Source organism: Scomber scombrus, chromosome 3 (genome assembly GCF_963691925.1).
Source record: "Scomber scombrus chromosome 3, fScoSco1.1, whole genome shotgun sequence".
Lineage (NCBI taxonomy): Eukaryota > Metazoa > Chordata > Actinopteri > Scombriformes > Scombridae > Scomber > Scomber scombrus.
In genome coordinates this window covers 22,725,909-22,739,058 of record NC_084972.1, presented here as the reverse complement: position 1 = coordinate 22,739,058, position 13,150 = coordinate 22,725,909, and the positions used below count along the sequence as shown (strand labels likewise).

At 40.9% G+C, this 13,150-nt stretch overlaps 1 protein-coding gene across 5 annotated transcripts in view; it reads right to left on the bottom strand.

Annotated features, from left to right (window-relative positions):
- Window positions 1-11,761, bottom strand: part of LOC134005851 (R3H domain-containing protein 2) — a 68,555-nt gene extending 56,794 nt beyond the window's left edge. For 4 of the 5 annotated variants that reach the window (XM_062444861.1, XM_062444888.1, XM_062444879.1 and 1 more), the window contains exons 1-2: window positions 11,459-11,760; window positions 11,100-11,153 (exon numbers count right to left, since the gene is read on the bottom strand). The gene's annotated coding sequence lies outside the window, so the exon portion shown is untranslated. Of the gene's footprint in view, window positions 1-11,099; window positions 11,154-11,458 lie in introns of all 5 variants that reach the window. The other variant, XM_062444896.1, reaches the window with a different exon arrangement.
- Window positions 11,762-13,150: the final 1,389 nt, after the last annotated feature.

Genomic DNA, 13,150 nt, shown 5'->3' with positions numbered 1-13,150 from the left:
CTGATTTATGGTCTAAATGTATATGAAGTAGTTCAAACCAGCCCCTCCAGCAGTTACATGCTGCTTACACACTGATGCTTCAGTATTAATAATCTAATGATGTCACCAGTGGCGGTTCTAGCTTGAATGGCGCGCTGGGCGAGACCCCCCCCCCCCCCCCTTAGAGGTGCACAGATTTGTTTTGTATTAGCTACCTATTTTTTTTTGCCATTTCACACAACCCAGCAAAATAAAAATGTGCATGAACTATGGGCCTGTATTTATAATATTATGAATGAAATGTGCGTTATTTCGAAGAAAGTCGAGGTGTGACTGACTTTAGCCCACTAATTCCATTAGAGTATTGCTCTATTAAGTGGATCCCCCATTCCCCTCTGCCCGTTCCAGTAGGGAGACCCAGAGGTGAACTGTCCCCCCCGCCCCCTTCTCTCGCAGCTTCTGTGCACGCAGCACCATCTCAGCAAGCAGGGGCGCCTGCACAACAGAGGGTGCGCCAATTTGCCAATTCCCCGGCACAGAGTGATAGATTGACTTGACCTGCAAATAATAGAAAACTGCTTCGCGGTGCAAAGGAAATTTTTTTTTTAAGAGCTCGTGCCGCCCCCCCATGAGTCATGACAAAATGCCGCCCTGGGTGCTTGCCCAATTCGCCTATATCAGGGACTGCTACTGGATGTCACATATAATAATTTATCAGTCAGAGGAACCAAACCACTACTTTCACTGCAATACTTTTTAACTACATTTTTCCGTCTCAGAACTGCTTCTTACGATGTGCTGTCTGACCACGATCAAATCGAATAATTTTATTGTTGTTCTGAAATGCTTTAATGAAAGGCGAAGTGACAAGTCAACCTCCACAGAGAGGAGGGGAGGGGCTGAGGAATAGCGTTGCACTCTATTATTATTGGTCTCTTGTCTGTCATTCTGACGGCAGCGTCACTCCAGCGTAACCAGGGTAACCAGGTTTCCTTTGCTAAGCCAACTAGCAAGCATCCATAAGCATGCTACAGCTAAATGGTGCGCTGCCAAAATGTTCCAGGTGAAACTTGTTCTCTAGAACAATTGTTCCAGGCATGGATTATAAACCTGTTTTGACATTTTAATTGTTTGTGTGACAGAGCATATTCTACTGCATGGACAAATACTCGTACCGTTTTATCCCTAAAAAAGGTCCCATATTATCAGAAGCAATCAATGTGCATTATCAGAACAATAACATTAATTTTCTTACTTAAATCAGTCAATAATATATTGGCCACAGATATATTGGGCATCCCTACTAAGTATATGTTAAATAATGCACTGGCTAAGAGTTAGATGGGTCCAGATGGTGGTCAATGTCATCTATGATCTGCACAAACACTTCCATTTGCCATAGCCACACTTAATAACAGCTGGCTGGCTGGGCTGCCATACCAAAACAGCGATGTAGGCTTCAGTGCTGCCAACCAGCCGGCCTAACCCAGAAGTCAGGCATCAAGCCAGTCAAACAGCCAGGCTGTCTGTGCTGGGCCAGCAGAAGGTGTGGTCTCTTACAATGTGGCTTGTGCACTCCAGAATAGCCAGCAGGACGGCAGCATGCCAGTCCTTCAGATATCTATCAAGCCAACATACAGCTCAATCTTGCACCCAACATCCCCCCTTCAACTTAGGTGCCAGGGGTACAAAGGAGGGAGGAGAAACCCTAGTCAGCTATATATAGTTCCCTCAAATCTCACAGTCTGAAAACCCACAGGTCAGGGTCTGCAAACCAAACACAGACCCAAGAAAAGATCTCAGTATCAAACACAACAGATGCAATCTCTAGTATCTATCAACTTTGAACAGCCAAACAGCAGCAATCAAGTAAAAACATGGCCTCTGTCCAGAGCTGCATAATTTGGAAAAAATATCTAATTGCTATTATTTTGAATGATATTTTAATTGCGATATGATTAGAAATATTAGAGAGAATGATCATTTTTACATAATTATTCTCATTTTCGTACCAAAGCATAATAAAATGGTGACGGTGTGATTTTTGCAGGGATCTATGCATAAGAAGTTTTTTTAGAATTTGACATGTAGGCAAGCACATCTCTGCAGTATGACAGTATTTCATTTAAAACCATTTCGTCTTAAATAAACACTACGCCTCCTACAATTTGAAAATTGTGGTATGCTATCTTGTGATTTCAATTAAAGAAGTTTGTTGCCATCGCTTAATACATTTAATTATTTGCTCTCTACTTATCCATCTCATGTGTGTGAGGGAATGAGTTTGTGTGGTTTACTGGCAACACTGCAGCCCCAGCGCAGGCTAGGAGGTAGTGTTAATTAGAGAAACTGCACACTGCAGCGAGTAGCTAGATCACGTAGCTGACCTGACAGCAGTGGCAAGTCAGCGTCGCGCTGCGCTATGCCATCTGTTTACCTGTAAAAGCCAACCACTCCCAATACTTACTCTCGTCTGCTTAAGGATAGCAATTTATCTGATTCCACCTTCTTCCAAGTTTTATTGCCTCTCTGTCCCTCAATCTCTTCATCCATCACTGTGTTATAATTACGTCAGAAACAACCGCTCCTAAACTTGTTCTGGTTTTCTCCACTTTCTCTCTAATCTCAATTATTCATCATTTACTCTGTCATTTCTGTTTGAAAATGTCAACTATTGGCTTTAGAGGACTCTTGTGGGCACTTTTTTTTCTCCTTTCTCTCAGTTGCTCCCTCTGTCCGTCTCTGTAGAAACATCAACAAGTGGGTATGTCTCTCTCAGCATTAGGCAGTTATTAGGCTGGCCTAGTTTGCACCACAATCATGTTGGCCCTAAAGCAGTTAAAGTTTAAAGTTTATTCTACCATTTTAAATAAGCGCCATCATGCCTGTACTCAAGTGAAAAAAGGAACTATTACTTTTCATTATTTATTATCATCATCATATTTTTTCATGTCGTTCCTGGATAGCGTCAGAAGAGAGATGACAGGAAATGTGGGGGAGAGATGGGGATCAGCACAAAAACATGAACAAATATTTGCTGCCAGAATCAAACTATGAATGTTGCGGTTATGTAGCATGTATGTAAACCCACAGGCTACTGGCCCAGTCTTATTCTGAAGAAAATAAACTAACAGACCAACATTAATAAAAATAAATACATGAGGATAAATAGGACAGTTGAACACACACATACATGAGTAAACATAGTGGAAACCAGCAGAGAGAAATAAAGAAGGAGAGACGCTAAGGAAGCAAACGTGACAGAGGATACAGAGTGGAAATTTCTTCTTTTTTTTTAAGATTTCTTTTTTTGTCATTGTTGATCAAAACAAAAAGACTTTAAAGGCAATTACAGTAGTCGTTACTCCAGGGGTTGCTATTGATTCACCCCCCCCCTCCCATCCTCTCCCACTAGAGCGTCCTCTCTTTCACACCCTGTCTTTTTCCCCACACATTTCCAATTAGTATGCAGGAGTGCGGTTTCAGGAGAACAAGCTACCTGGGGAGCAGTAATCCAAAGTCACAAACAAACAACAAAAGTAATGGTCATAAGACAATACAACCCATCATGCAACCAGACAGCCCAAAACCTGTCAGTAAGAGCTGTAGATGGACATTTTACAAAATTTGCTATGACCAATAAAGAATTACATTTAAATTTTTTTCTAGCATAAGAAAACTGACTGTAATGTTATCATATTTATATTTCATATTTAACCTTGATCAGTGTCAATGTGAAGGACTGACAGAAATCTGTTGTTTTCAAATCATACATGTTGAACAACAGCTTTAAAGTCCAGTGTAATGGAAAGGAGAGCATCTTTGGCTTCTCTACTTTTACCTGGACAAGTGACTTCATGCCTGGATAAGTGAAATTTACCAAAAGGACAAGTGCCTCAAAAAGTGAATATAATGTAATGATAGATCATGGCATTATTTTTATTTTATGAGCCACATCAAGCTAGTTGAATGAGGGTGTATCACTTTACACACTGATGCATCTTGATTTATTACAATGCAGAGAGGTACACACACACACACACACACACACACACACACACAGAAAGAGGCAGTCATTATATAAAACAGCCATGTCCAGCACACAGACGGGAATAGAGGATGTCAATTTTTATTTTTTATTTAAAAAGATGTGATGAGGAAGATTGCAAGGCTATAACCATCTGAACAGAGGATGAGATGGAAAAGCCAGGTCTTGCAAACCTGAAACAGTGCTGAGGCCATGAGGACTGTTTGCTATTTATAGCGACAGATTTTTTATTCAAGAGGGCTCTGCTGTTGTGCTTTCTCTCACGCTTGCTCCGTCTCTCTCTCTACATTGTGTTCAACAAAAATAAGAGGAGAAAACAGTGACGTAAATGCATATTGTCGAAGGAGATTTCCTATTTCTGATGCATTTATAAACTGTCATTATCACAATCCATGACTACACCTTCAAACGAAGATGATCATTGTGGAAACAAAATGTCAGGGTCCTCTTAACACAGGACTTCTTACGTGTAGCCTTATGCAAGTCCATAGGTCACCCCTTTTCCCTGCACCCCTCCCCTGTATGACAGTATTGCAGAGTGACGCCTACCTCTCCGTGACTCTCCACCCCCACCAGGCCACCTCCACCCTCCTCCCACACAGGGACACAGTGGAAGGGAATTCCTCATTACCTCAGCATTTGCCTCCCTGAACAGGTTTTTCTGTGTGTCTGTACATATACACAGACGCACACACAAACTGACCACTGGGTGCATATATTAAAACATGATTAAAGTCACCACAATAAGAAAGCAGTGCCCAGCCTATAATGTGTAAAAATCTATTTACCTCAAACCAATCATGTCTTTCCTTCCAGCTCTGCACACTGAATGAAATAAAATGAAATGCACTTACAAAAGTAGAAACAGTATGTATAGAATATGAAACTATCTTCCAGCAAGCCTCATTATAGGATTCTTCTTTTTTTTTTGCACTGTTATTAAGGCATAATTAAATAAATTGCTGCAGGAACTTTACAAAGAGCAACAATGAAAAGTGCCAAGATAAGAGGCAATTACACAGCGGTAACGACTGCAGGTTGAACCACATTTTAAGAACTAGCACATGAACAGGCTCCATCTCAGCAAAAAAATTATTAACACCCACTGACAAAGACACAGAGACACACACGGCACATGCTTACTGTATTTAGAGTTCAGCTCTGTGGATCCCCGGCCAAGTCGGATCAGGTGTCTCACAGATAAAAGCACATTACCGCAGGAGAAGCAGCAGCAGCAGCGCTGGACCAACACAATGCTGACATTAGTTTTATCTTGCTAAACAGTACAGCTGAATAAATCCCATTTCCTGCAGTGTGTAAATCAGCTGGGGTGTTCATCACTATCACTCACTTCAGCTCATTCTACTTTCTTCCTCCTCACGCTTCCGTTCCTGTCTGGGAGGTATCAACACCTCTGTTTTGTTAATGGGTTTCATGAAATTGGACAGAAAACTCAATTTTGACTGCCCCCTTTCTTTTTCTGAATGAAGCACAAGCACTACAGGGAACAGAAAGCCTCGCTTTCCGACTGGCTCCCTCTCTGACTACTGCTCTTATGCTATCATGCGCACAGTTTGCACCGCTCCCTTCTCCTCCAACCCTCCCTTTCATGTGGATTCTCCCTCTCTCTCTTTCTCTCTCTCACATATCTTGTTTTCTCTCTGCCTCTGTGTAACAATTGCAATGACAGCCAACCCAGGGCTTGCAAGAAGCCCAGCTGTTCAAAGGGCTGCTTAAATAAGCCAGTATGTCATTTAATACAACAGCAGGATGCTTATATGAGAGGTAAATTTAATAGAATTATTTTTCCGCAACTACAGTTGAGAGTTTGGTCATTTTTTGCAATAAGGACATAAGCCTACACCTGCAGGCATGAGGCAAACACCCTCTAGTCACCATACATCACTCTCCATTTCATGGGAAGATATGTAGTCAATATCTGTAGACTGGGAATGGACTAAGTGAATGACATGAAGTACTGACAGCTGCTGGCGAAACAGAGCACTGCTGCAATGGTCAAAAAAAAATACTGAAACAAGGGGGTTTGAAGACCCTAACCCTAACCCTAACCCATAGTGTGTGTGTGTGTGTGTGTGTGTGTTAGCTGGGAAAAACCTTAATCCCACAAGGCAACATATTTGCATCTCCTCCCTGCAGCCCCCTCACTGCAAACAGTGGCTGAAAGGCACAGCGAACAAGAGGCAGTCAAAAGTTCAGCATCAAAGGAAACGTCAGCAGGGAACTCTCGATAAGGTGGCATAAGTCCAGGGATGTCTGCCTTATAGATGGCTGAGTTCCTGAGCTGTCAGTACGTGACCAGGCTTCACCGGGCTTAGCTTAAGATTGAACAAAACAGTATGTGGCCAAGTTAGGCAGTGATCCAGCATCGAATTACATTCAAGTAGCAGTAAACAAGCTGGTCTCTGATAGTTCAATCAAGATCAAGATGATCAATCCCCCATACCAACTACACAGCTGGACAAACCACAGCAGAATAAAACAAAAGAATAACAAGAATAATAAATAAAATAATAAAAAAGCAACAACAAGTGCTCACTGCAGTCTGAGTGAACATTAAAAGCATGTCTACAAGGTAAGCGATACACTTCACTGTTTCAGTTGTATGGATGGACTACCTGTGCTGTGAGGTATGAACTACAGAACAACTCCAGTGTAACATAATGTAAACGTGTGCAAACATATACATGAAATGTCAACATAGAACAAAGAAGAGGAGTGTGTCTAAACTTTACTTTTAAGAATCACCAAGAAGAGAGGAGCATGTTTTCTTAATGTCCCAGATCTTGCATGTTTGGAACTGGTTCTCCAACCCTAATTGCAGTCCATGTTGGACGCCCACGTAGCACCCAGGACTGTCACTGCTTGCACTTACCAATGCAAATAATTTCTTTATCATTCTTTACTTTAATCTTATTTTTTTTATTCATTGTTTTAAATCCATTTTACATGATACACATATCTGGTATGAAAGCAGCTGTACACAAACTGTTTTACTGCACTACAATTTGAAAATGGACCAACATCCCTATGAAAGAGTCTTGGGTGCTGGCATCTCCTGCAAAGATTACATGGAGCAGATTTGGAACCTGATCCATAACAATAAGAGAGAGGTCATGTTTTTCGGCCACTTTGGGATACAGTTGTTCATATTTACATATCCGTCCAGTAGGGCTGGGTATTGTTAAGAATCTCACGATTCCATTTATTAGCGATCGCGCTAATAAGCGGTAACAGAGGTAAAAGGAAGCTTTACTCTCACACGCGCTGCTTTTATAGTCACCCAAACACACGCAGACACACACAAACACACACACACACGCAGTCACTCTCTAATGCGCGCTCTTGCTCGTTTACTCCAGATTCCGGGAGATTACGTCTCATTTGCGGGCATCAGGGAGCCGCTATAAATATGCGGGAGACTCTCGGAACTTCCTGGAGAGTTGGGATGTCTGATGTTGGCGGCATTGTCGGTGACAATTGCCGGTACTTTCTCCGTTAATCCCCATTCATTTATTGACTCCGTCAACAAGTGTGTTGTTGTTGTTTGGTCGAGTGCTGGCTGCCTCCGTCCATACAACGCAAATCACACAGGGGGGGGCGCGATCGCGCTTATAAGCGGTAACAGAGGTAAAAGGAAGCTTTACTCTCACACGCGCTGCTTTTATAGTCACCCAAACACACGCAGACACACACACACAAACACACACACGCACACGCAGTCACTCTCTAATGCGCGCTCTTGCTCGTTTACTCCAGATTCCGGGAGATTACGTCTCATTTGCGGGCATCAGGGAGCCGCTATAAATATGCGGGAGACTCTCGGAACTTCCTGGAGAGTTGGGATGTCTGATGTTGGCGGCATTGTCGGTGACAATTGCCGGTACTTTCTCCGTTAATCCCCATTCATTTATTGACTCCGTCAACAAGTGTGTTGTTGTTGTTTGGTCGAGTGCTGGCTACCTCCGTCCATACAACGCAAATCACACAACGGTGTTGCTCACTGCGCCCCCATTGGCCAGGGGCTTGAATTGATTCAGAGGATTTAATGAATCGATATTGAATTGGGAAAAAATATATAGCAATGCATTGATGAATCGATATTTTTACCCACCCCTATTTTCCAGGCTTATATGAATGCTCTACATTCATTCTGTTTTTGAATATACTGTATTTTTCAGATTTGGGACATCACGATGACAAGAAGATGTTTGATTCAAATCAACAGTCAGAAATTGTGGACCTTTCACAAGATAAGCAGGTTTAGCACAGCACTGGCCTTCTAGCTTTACTTTACCAAATTAAGAAGAATTTAACCTATAACTCTGCAATCCTAGCACAAGCCTGGGAAAAAAGTTTGTCTCAGGTTGACCACATGACTGGGATAAAGGGGATGGCACTAATGCCATCTAATGCCTCAAACCAAGTCGAGCAGCTTCTTCTACCTTTGGGCAGCCAGGTAACCTCTCTCCCAGGACGATAAGAGAAGGCAGCAAAGGGCTTAGGAAGAAGGAAGGAGAGGTGGGTGGAGCTGAGTAAGGATCAGTAGCCAAAGATACCACAGATAAACTGTTCAGAACTGTGAATACGATCACCTAACAAGGTGTTGCAGTCTCTGCACGCAGTGTGTGACGGAGGTAAAGCAAAGTATTAAGAAGTACTGTGAAAATAGTTACTATTTACACTGGACACTTACTAACAGACCAACACTACCTTTAATAAAATACAACTTTGTGGAGACATGACCAGTTTTTTATTGACTTACGATTAAGCATGAGCTGAATGAAGCCTTTTCTCCACAAAACCTTAAAGTTAAGCTAACCATATATTAAGTCAATAGATATTCATTCTAAAAGTCTGTTTTTCAATCAGTTTTACTAACAAAGCAGACACTTAAAGCTCTGCTTGGATCCTACAATCCAAAGTTTAATTGCAGCATGTGACAACATTTCTATTTTCTTTCCCTTTGAACTATCATGTGAAAACCCTCCAGCTTTGCAGCAATGACACTGAAGTCAGGCAGCTATACTGAATCTGAGACCCGACTTACATCCATGCAACCAGTCACCTCCCTTCTACGCCGATCAATAATTTACATCAAAGCAAGCAATGAGGGATAGGTACGGAAACACAGGGTTGAAAATTAGTGAGACAGGAAGATATCAAGAGAAGAGCACAGCAAACAAAAAGAAATAGAACAGGAAAAGTAGAGGGAATAAATAACGATGGAGAGAGACAGTGAAACAGAAGCAGGAGCGGTTAAGAGAAGAGAGAGAGATAGGAGCAACAGCAACAGCACCACGCATGGTGCTCTGGCAGAGATCTATAAATAGCTCTTCAAATCTCTCTAGAAAAAGCCACTCTTCTGCTTCTGCAAACAGAGATTCAGAGACAGAAGCAGATATGGATACCAGGCAGTCAGATAAACACAGAGATCGTGTCCTATTGGATAGCAGCTACCTATTTCAATTAAATCAGCTTTTAAAAACAGTGATAAAAACCAGTTCTACATCAGTCAGAAATAACAAATATTTGATTATGGGTAGTGAATACAGTAAAAGCAAATAGATTACCTTCAACACAAAAAAACATATTTACTTGTGTACAAACTAAGAATTGTTTATAGTCATGCATTCTGCAAACCACAAAAATTAATAAGCACACGTTTCATTCTTAAAATCTCAAATTCTGCACTCCCACAAACCACCAAACAATTATTTTGAATATGATAATGTTACTGCCAGATGTGCAACTTGCCGGGTGTGAGGGGGAAAACATGCTGACAGGTAGGCAGGATACTCAATCTTTCTCAAAACTGGCCTTAGCAACAGCAGACTGTTGATTCAATGACTCACCTCCATCAGCTCCTACTATGGATAAGCCCTTTCTCAATGATACTACAATCACACTCAATATTTTTCAGGAAAGACAGATGCAGAAAGTACAGATGGAAATGCAAAAGTGCCAACGGGGGTCACATTTAGTACATAGAAGAACCACCATGTTCACCACAGAAATAAAAAAAAATGCACAGTAGGTACCTGCTTAATCTGTCTTTGATCTCGCTCAGAATAGTCATAGAAACACATATATTATGATATTTTCAAGATAATCTGAACATCAAATGTGACTGTTTTAGCAGTCCATGCCTGCCTATCACTTGCCACTTCTCAACATCACATGGCTTGCCATTGCCAACTGATATGATTTTTTTTTTTCCGGACACACGCTGTTTTCCCAGAGCAGATGTTTGAATCACAGCTCAGGCAGTCTGTGCTGTGATCCCACCTTGTTCGACACAACAGTCTTGCTATCTATTTTCAGCTCAAGTGTTAAAACACAAACCTAAAGCCAAGGCACAGAAAGCGATTGCTATTCTACAAGTATTTCTTGATAAACTGCATTTCTTGTTTGAATCGTCATTAAACCAATGTGACTTTAAACAGCAAAAAAGGAATGACAGGTTTGTTTCTGTCGCATCCCAAAAAAAGAGTGTAGGTAAAAAAAAAATGCTTGGAAAAGCCTTGATCACAACATACACATTCATGCCATGGTGCTATGAACATCGCCTCAGATAACATTTTTAGGCAAACATCTAAATCAGCTCACTTTAGGCTTCAGATGCTGCTACCACTCAATCATTAATACAAACTATGGGTTTGACTTCACCTTCTTTTCTATAGTTTCTGACCATCAATGGAGATTTTACATATATATTAAGATAGATATATATATATAGTCTCAGGGTACATTGGTATAAATACCCCCTTGTTGTCAACAGCTAAGGTGGAACTGTTACAATGAACCAGTCCCACTCATTTCAATTTCATTCAATCAAACAAATGAAATTGCAAAGTCTCTTCTACTGAGTTTACATGTGTCTTTCAAACTAAGATTAGAAAAATTAAATGTTAACAAGGCCATCTCGTGTCAGGCATGGAGACCCCCCTCCTCGGACTTTTAAAGAGGTGCTTCACGTTAACATATCTGACTGAGAATCATGGACAACATCGATTTTTTAACTTCTGAAGTCATCTCGGAGGGTTGAGCTCACCGTTTTTGCTGTCTGTGTGTCTCGGGTCCGTGTGGAGAATCCTTCAAGTTGTGTCTGTAGAGAACAGATGGCAGTATGAGCAGAGCCAAGGGCTGTGTAGTTGACTGAAAATATTAGCTTTCCCACACGCTAACAATAGCTAGCACACGGCTTTTTAGCTTGCGAGTATAATTAGCCACCTAGCTAACGTTAGCCTGCTAGCTAGCCTTTTCTTTTCAGTGTACGCTGCGTTAAGAGCACAACTGGTTAAACAAACAAGTAGCGGGTGTTTACAGCGAGGCGAGCCTTGTTATTAAACTCTACCAGCGCTGTCAGGTCTAAAAAAAAAAAAAGAGTAGCCAGCTTTGCGAATGACTTACCAGTGCTAATATAATGGTGCTGCTAGCTTGAGTTGGTTCACTGCGATCCCCCCGACTGTCAAAATAGCGCCGCGTGAGGGAAGAGTGGCATGAACGGTACCGATAACAAGCCAGCGAAGGAGCGGAGCAGGCGAGGCAGTCGACTCCGCTACAAGGAATACAACGTAATGACAACAAAACGCCCAAAGAATAAAAGGACACAAAAATGAAAGAAAAAAGAAACAAAACGCTATTCCCCCTGCTTGGCTCAGGCTTATGTGTGTGTGTGTGTGTGTGTGTGTGTGTGTGTGTGTGTGTGTGTGTGTGTGTGTGTGTGTGTGTGTGTGTGTGTGTGTGTGTGTGTGTCGGCGTCACTTCCCCCCACCCCCCTTCTTCACTCAGAGTTTACGTCAGCGGCGTCCCTCCTTAGTGGCAGGGAGACGTTTCACTTACTCTTTTAAAAGTTATTCTAGTGAAATAAAAACAACAACAACAAACACATCTATAAGAGCTCTGTTCCAAAGAGATATTAGTACATTAAAATGTAATCAGTTTGTGGATGACACGGTGTGCAAGAAGGCCTGCTTCTACCTAATCGATACTTAATCACCAATAAAGTTAAGGACATTTCCTTTAAACTCATTCATAAAGTCTATCTCAGATAAAAGATTATCTTAAAAAGAGATTTAAAAGAGACATTGATGTGAGTTGTAGTTTTTGTTATGAATGTCCAGAAAGTATTGTAGCCTACATTTATTTTGGCGTTATGCCCATTTGTGAAGAAATGTTGGCAAAACCTTTGTGATTTTATTGAGAATATTGATGAACGTTTTTATTTAATTTGGAAGAATGTATTGTTTGGTCTCAAGGAAAATAGCACACAGAGGAATTCTCATTTGTACATGATAAATCTTATTATTATAATGGCCAAATTCCATATCCATAAATGTAAATTTACAGGTAAGGAACCATGTTTTATTGCATGCATTTAGCAATGAGATCAAACAATACATTCTTTCAATTCAATCCTCCCTAAAACAAAAAGCAATTAAAACTGAACACACTATGCTATGTTAAAAATCTTTATATAGATCTCCGAGTCATTTTTGGTTAGATGGTTAGCTGTTTAGAGCACTGCAGCATTTCATGAAGGCACATCATGTTTCACTTGTCTAATCCAGTCCTTAAATATATGTCAATTTATGAATACCTTATAGTAACCATTATCAGGGCGTTATTGAATGAGTGAGAGTTTCCCCTCTGTTTTTGATCACTTGCCTTAGTGGGATGCAAATTATTCCAAAATGTATTAATGCATATAGGCTAATCATGATTGACTAGGGATAGAAAGGTATATAAATGTATATTTACTTTTAATTTACACATTTGTCCTACAGGGCCCTGTACCTGAGAAAATGTTAGTTGTAATGGCTAAATGTCCCCACATGTTGGCAGGCAAGTACTGCAATGCTTTGGTAAGGCCTTATCGCTCAACTTCATATTCAAGGCACAAAAGAAATAAAAGGGAGAAAAAAACACATTCATAGTAAGAACTACTTATGTAACATATATGATACACTTATACAGTTTAGAAAATGTTCTGAGCAGACTTGATTTGATTGTCAATGCAGCTTGTCTAAAATGTGTCCTGCTGAACCCAAAATGTGTCCTATTTTAGGAAAACACATGTGGTAGGTCTTAAATCATTAAAGT